The sequence below is a fragment of the Brachyhypopomus gauderio genome, chromosome 5 (assembly GCF_052324685.1).
Source record: "Brachyhypopomus gauderio isolate BG-103 chromosome 5, BGAUD_0.2, whole genome shotgun sequence".
Taxonomy (NCBI): Eukaryota; Metazoa; Chordata; class Actinopteri; order Gymnotiformes; family Hypopomidae; genus Brachyhypopomus; species Brachyhypopomus gauderio.
In genome coordinates, this window is record NC_135215.1 from 20733996 (window position 1) to 20750543 (window position 16548).

At 43.6% G+C, this 16548-nt stretch overlaps 1 protein-coding gene across 9 annotated transcripts in view; it reads left to right on the top strand.

Moving 5' to 3' along the window:
* The first annotated feature begins 358 nt into the window (after positions 1-358).
* Positions 359-16548, top strand: part of eps8a (EGFR pathway substrate 8a, signaling adaptor) — a 44800-nt gene continuing 28610 nt past the window's right edge. For 2 of the 9 annotated variants that reach the window (XM_077006401.1, XM_077006411.1), the window contains exon 1: positions 1026-1265. The gene's annotated coding sequence lies outside the window, so the exon portion shown is untranslated. The other 7 variants (XM_077006403.1, XM_077006408.1, XM_077006407.1 and 4 more) reach the window with 7 other exon arrangements.

Sequence of the window (16548 nt, forward strand, 5' to 3'; positions counted from 1 at the left end):
TGTGAAGTAATCCTTGAGCAAGTGAGAAGACAAACCAAACTGTAACGTGTAGCCTTTACACAATTACGCATGCTACAATCGACTGCCACCAGCTGGTTAATGTGTTATTTTAAACTCTTGAATCACTAGTTGCAATTTACAATTTCCAGTCTTTTTTTGTTTTATCATCACCATTGTAAACCTGTAACTCGCTAGTTGTAGCTACACTACTGTAGTTTTGTTTTTAAATACGATAAATGGCCGTTCTTTCTTTCTTTCTTTCTTTCTTATCAAGTCAGTAAAATCATAATGCAAAATTCTTGCCAAAGGTCACAAATAATGTTACCACTTACACATAGCACTGAACGTGACCAGTCCATCCTTGATTTGATGTCTTGATTAGACAGGCTACTAATGCAGTCGTCCAGCTGGATCGGAGAGGACGGACGTTAAACTCAAGTAAAGCGAACATGGCCAACAGATATCGAGACTTTTAGTGAGTGTATTCGTGAAACCTTTCATTGAGCCAATTTCTGCCAAAGCTCAGGAGAATTTCAATTTCCACAAGTCTCTTTACACCAAGGCCAATTCAGAACGTGTATCTAAAAAAGCAGGATTTTTTTTTAGCACGGTGTGTGTCTGTGAGTAACTACCTTGCTTTTTTACTTTCTGCCCTTGGCTTAGTATTTTAGCTTTTCTCTGTAATTTATCATTTGACCGGATAATCATAACAATGTAATGCGCCAGTTCTGTTTCTTGCAAAACCTGACTAGGAATTGGGTCAAGAGACCCTTTTCCAGGCTGTTTCATCACATGTTCAACTGTAAGACATTTCTGTTATATCTTGCTTTTTAGAATTTTTCTCTTCAGAATGCATGTGACATTAGTCTGGTAAAATAGCAAATGAAGAGACCCCCCCCCCCCCCCCCCAAAAAAAAAAAGAAAAAACACCGTTGCAATAATTTTGAATTCCAATGTACATTTACTCCAAAAGAAACCGCTAGGGGGCGTTTGACAGCGTGCCTTGGGGAAAGGTGAGGCGGAGATACTTTACTAAAAGAGAAAATATCCCAGCTCGTTTGCTGTTTCTTTTGCGTTCTGAGTAACCTGTCACGTTTGTACGGTCCAACTTTTCTCCTTAGCGTAGCTGGCGTGCTTTTTTGGATAGACTTTTGCGTTCGCGACCTCACATGGTGCAGAGTCGTTAACATCATATTCGTTTTAACCATGAATTAACAGTTGTTTGAGCCATGCGGCAACTGTGACAAGTTGGGAGATATATCCCAGTAAGTACGACGTTTAAATATAATCGTTGCCTATTACATAAATGCTTAATGTGCTTTTACCGCAATATACATAGGCAAACATTAATTCTCGGTACGGCTACAGAACCACATTTGCTTGCAAATGATCCAAAAAACTGTTCATGTTTTCCCGCGTGTTGGATTTAACTACCAAAATCGCTTAACTGAACTGTACAGAACAGCTTGGTAAGCCTGCATTCATTTTTTATTGTGAAAAAATGACTGTATGAATGCGTAATGGGAAATGAAGAGTAAAAACAGTACACCTGCCTGGTTGTAAATACGACTTTGGTTGCCATAGCAGAGGACGACTCGGGAACCAATGCGCAATTGTAAGTGCATGTAAGCTGGGCTGTCACAGGTATCGGTGTACTGGTGCGCCATTGTTTAGGGAGGCTTTGAGGTGCTGCCGCTGTCATGTGTAGCGGGCTGCGGTTTTCCTTCTTACAACGGGCTTTTCAGACGGGTCTCGTCGAGTGGGTGCTTTATCGCTTATGCAGAGAGGGGCGGTTTCCTGATGCCAAAGGATTGCGTCTAGAAGGATTTGCTGAATGAAGTCACGGATGCCTCATTGTTTAGTGACTAAAGTTAGATGAAAGCTTACGTGGTCGGTCTCGTGAGGGATGAAATGTAGTCCACCTGTGAAGTAATTGTGGCCTTCGTAGTGTCTTTATCCTCTTGTGTGTTTTTGATGTCACCTTGTCACTAGTTCCCAGTTAAACGAGATAAAGATGCCTTGAGCCGAACGCTGATATTGTTCTCGAAATGCATTTTTTATTACAACTTGATGTCACCACATTTCAGCATTAGTCCTTTTATATTTGTAACTATTGATCAACCACCTGAAACTGAAAACACTTGTGATTCATAGGACTGACTGATGGCGATAATTAATAATCATTGGTTATTTGTTCTCTATAACAAAATACATACATTACTGTGATATTAGCAGAATTACCATTCAGATCTTATTCAGCATAACGGTGTCTTCATTTTTTTTGTTGGAGGTTTGGGGGAAAACACTTAAACTAACACTTAAGTGCAGACTCTGTATTTGTGTTGGATACTGAACAGTTAATGATTTTTTTAATAAGTCTTCCTGAACTTGAGATGGTGTCTCTGATGGCTTCTCATTAATTGGTGTCAGGTGAAGGTTGGCCCCACTGGAGGGAGGTTAAATATGGAGTCAAACGGCACATCTCCGAGTCTTTCCAACATATTAATGCATTTGTGGCTGTCGTTGCAATCACGTTTTACAGTTGATCTCACCAATTGTTTGCTAAGCACTACGTGGATCCAAAGAAACCAGAACCGCAAGAGCACAGCTGCATCTGAGCATCTCTCACGGGGGAAGGTTTCCATGTGAAATCTTGGTTTGGCCCAAATCCCGACAGTACGCTGTAGGAGTATTTTTGGCCGTTCCCATCCTTATCAGGGCTGTTGTTGACAAAGAAGATACTCTTTGAATACCGGGCTAGTAACTGGACTGGACTTGGTCGTGGCCATTTTACTCTCCAGATTCTGTAGATTCATTTTCATGTTCTTCACTGATGAGTCACTTTACTGTAATGGGCCCAGGCTGTTTGCATTAGAACATGTGGGTGGTCAGAGATTGTAAGTTGGAAAACTTTTCTTTATGAACTTGACAAGTGTCTAGGGGACGGGGCTTCTGAAGAACTGGTTCAGAAACTGCACACGCATCCGTGATGCTTGTCAGACAGTGACTGCCATCCCTTAACTTTTTTTCATCTGTCAGTTTTGTAATGACCTCTCAATCCCTGTCCTTCAAGAAATGACCTTAACTGCTTTGCTCCTAGTCCTACACGGTGCTAAAATCATCTGATTCTTTTCACATTTGCATTGATTCATTGATTGTTTTAAAAAGTAAATGAAGTGTTGCCACACCAGAGTGTTGTGCTCACACCCAAGGGGCTGAGAGCTGTGGTTATTAGCTGGGGAGTAGCAGTGCTAATCTGTACTGTACACAGGGAGCAGATGGTGTCAGGGACAGAGTGTTGCTTGCGGCTCGAAACAAACAGGCATGCCTGCTCCACGGAGCTCTGCCCAGAATCAGATTTGGGGAATAGGCCTTACATCAGTGAAGTTTCCACTGAACTGGAGTAACAATCATATGTTATTATAAATCCATGCATTTTCTATATACATTAGCTAACTGTTATGTGAGGTAAATAAGTTATGTTGCATTTTGCCTCAAAAGAAGACACTCATATTTTTTCCATTAGCACATCCCATGGGAGGTTATGTTCCTGGTGTTTAATGCATGTTGCCTTCAGTGAGTGATCGGGCTACAGTATAATTGTGGTACTTCCTACAGATATTTTCATAACTGCAAAGACTGGAGTCTTTTCTATTTCCAGCACAGGACCTTTGAGGGACTTCAGATCTTTCTACTGATGTTTAGCTGGTTGGAAATTTGTCTCACAGCCAGTCATCTTGTTCATGGTCTTGGTAACATCAAATGTTCTCCTTTACAACAATAAAAGCACTTTAATGTAAAATAATAGCCGTGACTCTGCCTAACCTGCTTATCAAACAAGCAAATTTTTTGTGGTCTCTGTTCTATTGCATGCATGGGGTTTGAATCAGTGGGATCCAATTTAGCCTGATCACTTAATCCTCTGTATTGTGGGCCACCAGTTACATCTACCGAGAGATGGCCAGTGTCTGTAAAACCGAGGCTTACGTTAATGAGACTTCATTCTGCTCTACTGGCACGGCTCTAGCACCAGCAGTATACCTGGTACCCATATTCATGAACACCTCCATTTCTATTAAAGTGGCACCAGTCACTGTGGTAACTCCTGGCAGGAGCCCTGCAGAGGTCTGACCAGATGCGTTTCCATTCAGGTCCTTTCCTCTGGCCTTATCTCTGCTGGCATATAATGTCCTTTATTGTGTTCTATTCTTAGTAGTCTCGTTGTGGTTGTGTGTGTGTGTGTCTGAGAGAGAGAAAGAGAGAGAGAGGGGTTCTCCTGCCTCAGCTTCCTCTTGAGTCGGGCTGACAACAGTGAAAACATTAACGAGACCCAAATACACACAAGAAGCATATCAAAGGAGCTTTATCAAGGAAATGAATTCCTGGATAAAATAATCAATTTAAGGCTTCCCTCAGATAATCTGTACTTTGTAGAGGCCATTTTGAGATGATTAAATTTTAACCCTGGTCAGGTAGTTGCATATGTCTTTGTGCTGTGTAGGCGGACTAATGCTGTTTGTTTGGTTTTTTTTTTCCCCTCTTGTAGAGGCCCATTCCAAACAGGAAAGAAACTGCTTCCTCAGTATCTGTGTTCTCGGAGTGAAATAAACTTGATCAGTATGTGTTTCCCTGTTTCAAGGCCACAAAACTATCAAAAAACATCTATTGCATCTTGGCAGTTCTGCCTGGTGACCATAACATTTAACTTTCTTAATTCAGTTCACCAAATATACTGCCATAGTGTCACTGGTCATGTTGTGCAGCTCATATATCCCTACCCGGTCACCCTTAATTCCTTGTTATAAGCTCAACTTGCCCATCCAATTAGCTCCCGATTATTACTAGCACTTACCGACTAGCACGTGGCACTTGCTGCAGACTGTTCATGTCCACTGCTGTGGTACAGGTCAAGCGTGTGTCAGCACACACATGCCCAGGTGGGAATGGGCTTGTGTTGCACAGCAGGCTGATGCGGGTTCTCCGGGCTGCTGGCTGTAGGGAGTGCGGGCGGCAGGCTGTGTCCTCTTTCGTGCTCCACTCTCGCACTGTGCCTTCTTCTGTCCCCCAGCCAGGGGTGCCAGGTCAGCAAGAACAGAACTGGTCCAGCCCACAAGCTTGCAGGACAACCCTTAAATATGGTTTTGTGGAAAACAAATTTATTGTTGTTTTCCAAGCATTGTACTGGACACATTAAACATAGCACAAACTTATTCGATGTTGGAAGTAGTTTAGTGATGATGATAATCACTCAGTATTACTTTTCTTCTGTTTTATCTGTTGTTTGTGCACTTTGTGTGCGTTGAATTGATATGCAAACCCTTTGCACAGAGAATTCCTCGGTGACCAACAAAATGTGTGTCTGCACTATAAAGATGCATCCTATGTCACATTTGGCCTATCATGCTGTCATTGTTATCGCTAGAGGACCTGATCTAAGGAGAAAGGGTGGAGGCTATGACACCCACACCCCTGGCCAGAGGCCTCTGCTAATGGCGCCATTATGAAGCATCCCCACACTGCACCCTGAAAACCGGCGTCTCCAGTACTGCACATGTGGTGGTGTGGAGCTGCTGGATGTTTGTGGCCCATAAGGAACTGATAGAGCTGAAGTTCAGGACTGCATTCAGGTCGCTGTGATATTCAGGTTGTTGGGTTCTCCTGTTGTCCTGCGTCTTCATTTTCTGCTGTTGTACATGCAGGTAGGACGGAGCACCTGAGCTGCAGCTGATGGAGCTTTTCAGGTCCAGCCTCAGTCTCAGCATCGGTCAGCATAATGGCGTCAGTGCTGCTGTGGTGAGAATATCCCAGCAGTACATGGAAGCTACCATTCTGCAGTATGGGGGGAACCACTTTGGGTGGTGAGCAGGTTAATGGGGAGGGGGAGGGGGTTTTGGTGAACGATTCCCTCCCCTCCTCCAGGCTGAGACTCTTTGTATAGAACAAAAGGAGATAAAAAAAGGAGATATTCCACCGTGTGTGCGAGTGTTCCCAGGGCGGTCTGCTCCTGTGACGCCAGCCAGCATGCGTCTCCCCATCGGTGCTCGGCACGTAGGTGATGCACGCAGCTACCGCTTGGGGATGTGGACAACGTCTTCAGCTCATTTCACACCTTTTGGCTTTCGAGCTCGGAGCTCTAGAGGGGTTTTCCGCCCTGTCGCTCGTCTAAGGAGAAGACGAGCACGGAGAGGTGTGGCGGGCCGCAGGTCCCCGAGGCTGTCGAGCACCGTGAGGAGCCCTCGGCGCGGGAGCCGTTCTTACTGCAGTACTCCTTCATAACGCCACAGCTTGGCATTTTGCTCACGGCCAACGTCGCACACGTTGTTGACGATGACTGCTGGTGGAGTCAGAGCTGTGTGAAACGCAGGCTTAAGGTTTTGAGGTGCCTTTGAGTTCAGGTTGTGCCGCACACAATGTGAACCTTAATAAAACAAACAATGTTTTCAGTGTAAATGTTCATTCTGTGGCTTGGGCCTTTCAAATGGAAGAATAAACTGTGTGTGTGTGTGTGTGTGTGTATAAATATTACACACACGGATGCTGAAGCACATATTGTGAGGAGGTCGCCAACTTTCTGCAGTCAATCACTACAGACATTTAAACTTCATGTGGGCTTATTAGCCCACCGATTAGCTGAAGAACAGTGCACAGAGAGCTTCATGGAATGGGTTTCCATGGTTGAGCAGCTGCATCCAAGCCATACATCACCAATGGTGTAAATCCAGTGGTGTAAAGTACACCGGCACTGGACTCTAGAGCAGTGGAGGTGAGTTCTCTGGAGTGATGAATCGCACTTCTCCATCTGGCAATCTGATGGACGAGTCTGGGTTTGGTGGTTGCCAAGAGAACGGTACTTGTCTGCCTGTATTGTGCCAAGTGTAAAGTTTGGTGGAAGGGGGATTATGGTGTGGGGTTTTTTTTCAGGAGTTGGGCTTGGCCTTTTAGTTCCAGTGAAAGTAACTCCTAAATGCTTCAGCATAACAAGACATTTTGGTCAATTCCATGCTCCCAACTTTGTAGGATGGGATGTCACTTAAGCTCATATGTGAGTCAAGGAAGGTGAATGAATATTTTTGGCAAAGGTGTTTTTTTTTTTTCTTTCTTTTAATTTGATGTTTATAACTGGCAACTAATGAAAACCCCAAATTCAATATCTGAGAAAATTTGAATACTTGAATACAAAAAAAGGATTTTTAGAAATGTACAGCACTCAATAATTTTGGGGCTCCTTTTGCCTGAATTACTGCAGCAATGCAGCATGGCACGGAGTCTGTGGCACTGCTCGGGTCTTATGGAGCCCAGGTTGATCTGATAGTGGCCGTCAGCTCCTCTGCGTTGTTGGGTCTGGCGTATTGCATGTTCCTCTTGTGATGATTTGGGGTGTGCCATGTCATCTGCTTGTGTTGGTCCACTGTGTTTTCTGAAGTCCAAGGTCGACACAGCCATCTACCAGGAAGTTTTAGAGCTTCCTGCTGCTAACCAACTTTATGGAGATGCAGATTTCATTTTCTAGCAGGACTTGGCACCTGCACACAGTGCCAAAGCTACCAATACATGGTTTAAGGACCATGGTATCCCTGTTCTTAATTGGCCAGCAAACTCCCCTGATCTTAACCCCATAGAAAATATATGGGGTACTGTGAAGAGGCATGTGCAATATGCCAGAACCAACAATGCAGAAGAGCTGAAGGCCACTATCAGAAAAACCTGGACTCTCTTAACACCTGAGCAGTGCCAACACAACTTATTCAGGAAATTATAGTTTGACCAGCACCTGTATATGTACAGTATGTATGTATGTGTGTGTGTGTATATATATATCACACACACACAATCATATATTTGAGCCTACCATGAGGAAATTGCATTATTTAAAACAAAATTACATTTTCAACCTTTCATTAAGCAGCCAGGCTTTAAGATCAACTATATTAAGTATATGCTGACTCTTCAGCAAATGCCCTTAGGCTTTTGTATTTATGAGTGTCCATTGGTCTTTCTTTCATGTGCCAAGACTGTGCTTAGTAATGGAGCATTTGCTATAGAAGCAGCAGATGGAGAATAGGTTGAAAATGCTGGACAATTCCCATATGGCTCGCTGAAAAAAGAATTGAAATTCTCACCTGAAAATGAAGCTCAAACATGTTTCTTCCTGCTGGCCCACATAGCACTGCTTTCTCAGCTCTGTGTAATTATTGCTTCGGTCTTGTTTGCCTTGGTTATGTTTTGCATATTATTGTCTGAGGGTGGGTCACAACAGTGGGTGCTGTTCTCCAACATAAAGCTTCTATTGAATTTGTTATTACAGATGTGCTAGTATATAAAATGCATGTGCGGGTGTAGCGCGGCGCCGTGGTTGTGTGGATCTGGCCTCTCTAAAAAGAACTCTCTCAACTTACAGAACCATAACCTCTTCTTTAGTCAACTGTGACAAGTTTCATTTTTTTCAGGCAAAGTATAAAGAGTAGTATTTTACATTTACGGCATTTAGCAGACGCTCTTATCCAGAGCGACTTACAAAAGTGCGAAGTGTTTAGTCAGAATATGCATCTCTATCTAGTCCAAACTACTCAAGCTCAAGCACTGCCATAAACAGTTGCCAGTGCTGATACAAAGAGATGGGTCTTCAGTCTGCGTTTGAAAACCGCGAGAGAGTTCGCTGTTTGGATAGCCAGTGGAAGTTTTCCATAAAGGCTTCACCAAATATCTCATCTCCCCCCTAGAAAAAAACCCAACTAAATTCCAAACTTCGGGTTATCAGTATGGAATTTGAAAATTTGAAAAAGACTCTTTGATCCTTGAGGCAGGACGTTTTCCTCTAGTGGTCAAGTACAGCATGGATGTTGCCTTCTGTTGCACTGTGAGAAGTCACTGACTTCATATTCAGATACAGCTTCCTAAAGGACAGCTAGTGGCCTTGACCTTTATCACAAAATAAATAAATTGCATAAGTTTCTTTTCTGCTTTAGAAGTTGAAGGTCAGGAAGGAATGAGTAGTTCCAGCCTGATATAAAATGCCATGACTTGACCTCTAGATGATATTTGTTTAAAGGTTCCTTTGCACCAATCACAATTGCATTTACAACATTATACAGAAACTCTTGTCCAGTGTGACGCTCGGGGCTGGACGAAGGACGAGACACGAAATCCTTGTCTTTCAGACGTCACTTTTATTACAGCGCTTTAATGCGCACGGAAAACACAGATATTGCGCAATAGCGCACGTAGAACATTCACACAGCAACGTGTAAACCTTAGACAACGACGAGCACAGGACACTGCGCGAGCGCACATTAAATAGACAAACCACATTAGCCCCATGTGATTACGAGACGATTCACAGGTGATACACATTATCACGTGACATAGCCTTCACCCCAGAGTTCCACAGACGCAGACAAAGCACGTGGACCACGTATACACACGCCCAAAGGGGAGGGGCTGGGGTCCTCAACGTGACATCCAGAGTGACTTACAATAGTATTTAATTGTCACTATGGTAAAAATCTTTAACATGGCATACTAAGCCTTAGTAATCTATGGATAGCATTAAGGTAGAACCCAAATATTTTAATTTAATGTAGGCAACTTGTGGATTATGGATTATACAACTGCCCCAAAGTGCCTGTGCATCATTGAAGAGCTTTTTGAAGAGGAGGGTCTTCAGTCAGAGTTTGAAGACAGTAAGAGACTTTGATGTGCGATAGTGGGAGTTCTTTCCACCCCCTGGGTGCCAGTACGGTGTCTTGAGACGTGTCTTCGCTGTCTTTTAAGTGGTTCGAGTTGTGCAGTTCTAGAGGCATGAAGGGTGTGAGAGATGGTGCGTGGGGAGACAAGTGTTTGAATGTAGGAGGGAGCAGGGCCATTTTTGGCTTTGTAAACACCGTCAGGCTTTTAAAGCGTATGCAGGAAGCTACAGGAAGAAATCAGTGGAGTGATTTGTGTAAACTTGTAAAGATGGAATCTGTGCTGTTGCGTTCAGCATCTGGTTCAAGGGTCTAATGGTGTGTACATGGAGGTTTGCCAAGAGTGAGGGAGCAATCCAATTTTGAGATGTCACTGGACATGCAACTGAGTAGCATCTCTGTAAAGAAATGGCCGAATTCTACCGATTTTATTTAAGAAAAATTTGAATGTCTGGGTCAAATTAGTAATATGGCTGAATGATTGCCCAGGACCATGCACAGGTATCCAGCATCAGATGGTGTAATGGAGGAAATTGCCAGATCTTAGTTGATTTCAGGCTTTTGTTTGGACAGTATTTAAAAACGCTGGAAGCAGACTTCTGACAAATACACAGACTACTGTTTATACACTGCTAATGAGCTGTGGGACTCTGTATATGGTGGCTGGATGCTGGGAGTGCAGTGAGATGATCTTGACTATTTCCATAAATGCGTATAGAGATTGGACTTCAGGATTCCATTTCACTTGTTTTACTTTGGAGTTGATGCTCCAGCGTAGAACTTCTGCAGATTCTGTTGAGCAAAGTCAATTTTATTTATATAGCGCTTTTTACAACACATGTTGTGACACAGCAGCTTTACTGTTGTATGGGTCCAGATCCCTAATGAGCAAGCCAAAAGCGACAGTGGCAAGGAAAAACTCCCTATGATGGTGGGTATTAGGAAGAAACCTCAGGAGGACCAAGACTCAAAAGGGAACCCATCCTCCATTGGGCGGCCCGCTAGCACAAGTCCGTATTTGTGGTCAAAAAGTAGTTCTATAGTTCTAATTTCCCGGCCAAGTAGTCACAGTCCCTTCCCTTCAGTGCAGATGGTGAGCCTCAGGTAGGGGCTAGCATCTTGCACGTCCTCTTGTGGCAATGGCACATCCAATGACCACAATCATGAGGGCTCACCGAGACATGCTTTCCAGCGAAGTCATTGTCACAACTAGAGTGATGCCATGATACAGCTGGATGACAGCATCAACATCTCAGATTACGAGAAGTCTTAACGTCTACGTTTGTACAAGTTGTAGTTTCTTTATGGACTGTTTAGAGCATCCAATTAGAAGACCATTACAGTAGTCCATTACATTTGCTTCTTGCAACTTTGGGCCCAAGAATCAGCACCTCATTCTTATAATTTAGTTAAAGAAAATAAGATGCCATCCAGTTTTTAATGTCCTGGAGGCAGTACTCAATCTTGACTGTAGTAGTGATATCATCCAGATTGGAAGATGTATACAACTGAGTATCATCTGCATAGCAATGGAAGCTAATACCATACCTATAAATGCCCAGTTGTAGTAGTGGTGGCAATCGCACTCCTGGGCTCCCAAGTTTCTGGTTCAGGCATCTTAAGCTCTGGTCTTATTGTCAGATGATTGCTGTTTTAATCTTCGGTTATGTAAGAGCAATGTCTGCCTGGGAGTCCACGAGGGCATAATTGGTCTCTGTCTCTGGGTGAGTTGGATAGATTCTCTGTCCGACCCCCAAATATCTCAACATGGCGCTAACATATCTGGGTATCTGCCTGACAGCCAAAGCTGGTGATTGGCGTTCGCCTCCAAGTGCATTGTGTTGTCCAGTGATGTCACGCTGGTGGAACATGCTAGAGTTCACCCTTCCAGCGTGGTGACATTGCACATTAGTTACTGGAAAAAATCAGAGATGACTAACATTTTAGAAAACTGGGGTTTCAAAAATCACTTTCCTATTACACTGTAATCATGTGCCTCTTCTTAGACTATAATCACTTTTAACTTTTTATGTATTGTGTGCTTTGTAGCCTCTTTGGATCTTGATTTTGAAATGTGTACAGTGCTGTCTTATTTGTAGTGGCATTGCTAAAGGGAACAGTGGATTAGATTATGTCTCTTAATTAAAAATGCCTTTATGGTCTTAAAATAGCTTAAGCCAGCAGCTGTTGGAAAAAACGTGTGATCTCTGTGTGGCTGTTAGCTTTGGTATTCTTTCCTCACTTTATGACTCTTTTAAATGGATGGTTGTGTTGATCTGTTTATACTGTAATTAATGCCTAAAATGTATACAGACCAAGACCAGTTCTTCCTGTGCAATACTGAGTCCTGGTATAGTCACACATTTACTGGGAGCTGTTTGTGGGTGTGGTCATGCTGATCTTACTGACTTTTCTTCTGCAGTCTAGGTGTGCAGAAACACCGAAAGCCTGTTCTGATTTTGCCAAATAATTCCTATTTGCAGATTTAATGGTCTGCACTAATATGTTCCTTTTCACCTGATGCCTTTTAGTTTCAATTGGTTTTTTAATTTGTAACATTAATTGTAATTTTATGTCTTCAGCTTACGGCAACTCTCTGTTCCAAGGCACAATGACGGTGGCAGGGAACCCTCGAATCTCCTCTACAGCCCTTCGTTGTTTGAGAGGTTTTAACAGACACTTCTGCTTTATATTGTTTATGATTCAGGAAGACCTAGATGGAATCATTTAGGCATGCACAATATTTCTATCATTCATTGATTCTGCATTCCTTCATACTGTTAGCATTGGAACTCCGCATCCTTGGTCTTGATGCAGGTTGGAGATCTCACACCTCCTGCCTGCCACTCCGATGTGGCCTCTAATTATCGGTAAGGGTTGCTACCATTTTGCTAGTAGAAGGACATGTGGCTGAACTGTGCAGACTCCTGAAGAACTGTTCTTTCGTTTCTCTGCCATGTGGCATTCCTGTGGCTGTCCTTGTGTGTACTTCAACTTAATCTCCTCATTTCACAGAGCGACAGTGACGGGAGATGTTTGGATATTCTTTACAAGGACAGTAATATATTAATATTGTTAATAGTTGAAAAAATGTACCTGGTACTGTGACTAAAAGAACTTGCACGTGTAGTCATAAGGTGTGTAGTTCACTGGGATCAAATCATACATGACAAAAGCAATGAAAATATCTTGCTAAATGCAGTTGGGTGGCTTCTTTGATGCCCCTACACTGATTGTGAATGTGGGTAAACACAGGAAAGTGGGAGACACCGATGTGTCGCTGACCTTCCTGAAGGAGCCATTGGCCAGTCATTTCCTGTCCTCCAGAGTGTGCAAGAACTTCAACCCCCAGCTCTTAATCTGGGCCTGTAAAAAGAGTCTTCAGCCTCCGTAGGCATGCAGTCTGCTGGTAGCCATGGTGATCTGCTTTGTGTGTGTGTGCGTGTGTGTGTGTGTGTGTGTGTGTGTGCCAACCTGCGGCGCAGGCTTAAGGCTTTCGTTAGTGCAGGCACGTCCACAGGCACCGTAAACCGTCTCTTTCCCCCGACTGTGTAATGACTGGATAATTAGGGGATTAAGTCCTCTCAGAACAACAATAGATGCCGATCCTGATTGCCACAGTGTGTCGGGGACGATTCGGAGTCCGTTCAGATAGAGCCCGGAACTCACGTCGCTTGTTGGGTGTCGTGAAAATGGCAACCTAAGGATAATGACGCTGACCCGTGTGTGTGTAAATGCTGAGCCTTGCTTCTTCAGGGGCTCCGTCGTCTTGATTCTCCACCGCCCGCTCAGGTAAGACGTAACCTTACGACATGGGACGGTTCCCCTATGTAGTCTGGTGACTTCCGTGAATAAGGTGCCAAAAATAGATTGGATACTTGAAATGTGAGATCATGTGTTGATGGGTCACATCTTTTGCTGTTTTGTATTGAAAGATTTTCTGTGCTTGTTTATATAATGCATTCACTGGCAATGAATGGACAAGCATTGCATTTCCTTAGCTGGCAGGTCAGTCTCCTTGTTAAAGTCCATCAGCTTGGGAATCGTATAATGCTCCTAGCATGTTTTGTGTGCTCATCCTAACGAGGGATGAAATGAGCTCCATCGTGGAGTTTTGTTGGTCATTTGACATCTCTCTGGTTCTGGAGAAGAGCAGGGTCAGCTTTGAGGTTACGGTCCAGGGACTCTGGCAGGTCCAGCTCTGTTGCACTGCTAAGTATAGCTGAGTGCTAGACACTGATTCACGCCTCCTCTCTACTCTGTGTGCTCCTGTCGGTGGGCTCTGTGGCCCACTCTCAGAGAGGTGAAGACAAGGACAGTTTGATGTTTCTAAGGAGCATATGCTTGGCTGTGGCTGGATATTGGTGCTGAGGGAACGTTTTCCCAGTATGGGTCCTGCACTAAGTTCATCCTCCTCATGTCCTCCTCATCCTCCTTCCTCCATGTTGCTGTGTCCAGTGGTTCCTGGCTGGAACTCAACACTTCATACACTGCTTTTTATTATGCGGGGGGAGGGAGGTTGTACTATGGATATCCCACCCTCTGGTGCAAGTGCATGTGTGTGTTGTCTATGAGTGAATATGTGTGTGCGTGTGAGGTGTGTGAGTGCATGCGTGTGTTTTGAGGGTGCGCAGGTGTGAGTTAATTTATGTTCGTGTTCGAGAGTGTCCACGCAAGAGTGTGTGTGCAGGCGTTCATGAGCGTGTGTGTGTGTGTGTGTGTGCAGGCGTACATGAGCTTGTGTGAGACTAAAGGCACACTGTATCTGAGTGGTGAGATCTTACTCAGAGACTCCTGCTCATCATTATGGTTTTTGCTTCATCACAATATAAAACTTTTTTTGTTGTAATGTGCCCAGACGAGAAGTGGTAAAAGTAAGAGTATTTGTAATATGTTATGGTCTTTTTTCAGAAAAATTGGAAATATTAACCTGTGCTTTTTATTATCAACAAGGCACAATTTTCAGTGCCTATTGTGAATATTTCATCAAGTATGAAAATGCTGTGTAGTTACAAGAGTTAGATCCACTAGAGAGGGCCTTGAACTTTATAGGGGTTAAAGTTGATATAGCTCAAATTTCCATTTTCTGTTCATTCACTGTAGGCCGCTTTCTTTAATTTAAGCACATCAACATGATCTTCATCCCTGGTCTTAATAGCACACGCAATGCCCTGGTCAATGCTAAGTCCTTTATTTAATGATGGAGACGTTGCTATTGTGTATGGCATAATTAGGATAGTTTATTATAAATCTTCATGACATTTTGGATCTCGGACGCCTGAGAGTAAAATGTCATTGATTTGCATCCTCGTTTCACCCATCTGAGAGCAAAGTGGGGTGGGGGCAGGGAGGTGGGGGCCATGGCTCCACCTTCATTCATTCATTCATTCATTCAGGACTGTGTACTGTGACCTGTTTGTAAATCAGCTGTGAACAGAGGCAAAGTTTCGAGGCCCTCCTGAGAAAACCCACTATAAGACGACGGGGGAATTTTAAAGAGTGGCTCTCGCGCACACATCTCTCTGTGCCTTTAGCAGGGAGCGGAGGGTTCCGGAGTCCTCACATCTTTAGGCTGCTGTGTTTGGCCAGCAGCCCCCATGTTGGTTTGGACAGTTGGGGATCTTTCTGAAAGGCTTAATGAGGTTGGAAAACCGTGGGAGAAGAATCGGAGTGTTCTGCGAATGTTCCAAATCTAATCGGCTTCATTTATTGGTGGATGCGGTCAGGAGGCTCTGGGTTCGGACTTCATCATGTCCAGAAATCTTGGAGTGTCTCATCGGGTTTGTGCTCTGGTCACACAGTGGACATTCTGACCTGCTGTAGCGCATTGTCAGCACAACCACACAGGTAAATGATTGTTCAGTTCTTTATTGTTTGACTTGTCAGACCTTACAGGGCAAAATGGTGTTTGGGTTTCAAAAGTTTTTTTCAGGGGTTTTTTTTTTTCTAACAGTCCTGTGTGGAGTCAACCTGACCTTCTTCACATTCCACATCAGATACTGCCAATAAGCAGACCGGCAGAAAGGGGATTATGGGGGATTATGGTGGATGAGGATTATGCTGACAGTGTAGGTTTAAAACCAGCAGGTATGGCTTTTGTGGAGCCCAGACAGCCAGTTAGCTAGTCGTGTGGAACATTGCGTTGAAAAGTGAATATTCCATTAATTTGACATTGTAGGCTATACATGACAGTACCGGTAAATCTTTATTCACGAAAGAAATGGAAGAGTATTCATTGTGGCTGCTGAAGTTACTCAGTAACTAAGGCTGTAAAAGCAGGTTTGACCGAAGGCACAGTGATTTGGGGAACCGAGCAGGACACACCATGTCCCTGAGAACACGTGTTTACAGGCTGTTGATTAGCAGTCCTGTTACATAGCATCGACCTGAACTAACCTCGCCGCTCTTTTCATTGTAGATGAGGAGCTGTCTGCTTTAATTTGAGCTGGGAAGACCAAACGGGCACCAGTGGGTGAAAGGAATGTGTGTGTGGAGTTTTTTTATTTTATTTATTTATTTTTTTTGTAGACCTAGAGAAGAAGAACATTGTGTAATTTGTTTACAATACACACTCAGACTGTTGCCCAGCATATGTGTAGAGGCTTCACAATAGTCTGTGGTCAGAGAGGACACATGAAGTTTACTTTCTATATGATCATTTGTATGGAGCCTTAACAAAGCCTAAAAATGCCCAAATAGTGCTGATGGTGGCACTCTGAGTTCGGTGTGGGTCGGTGTGGGTGTACACGTGTGCATGTGAGAATAATTTGAAGTAAATATCAATCTCCTTATGCTCAAACCCCACCACTCCAATGAAAGGCTTGTACATCTAATAAATCAGACATTAAAACCAAATCTAACTAAC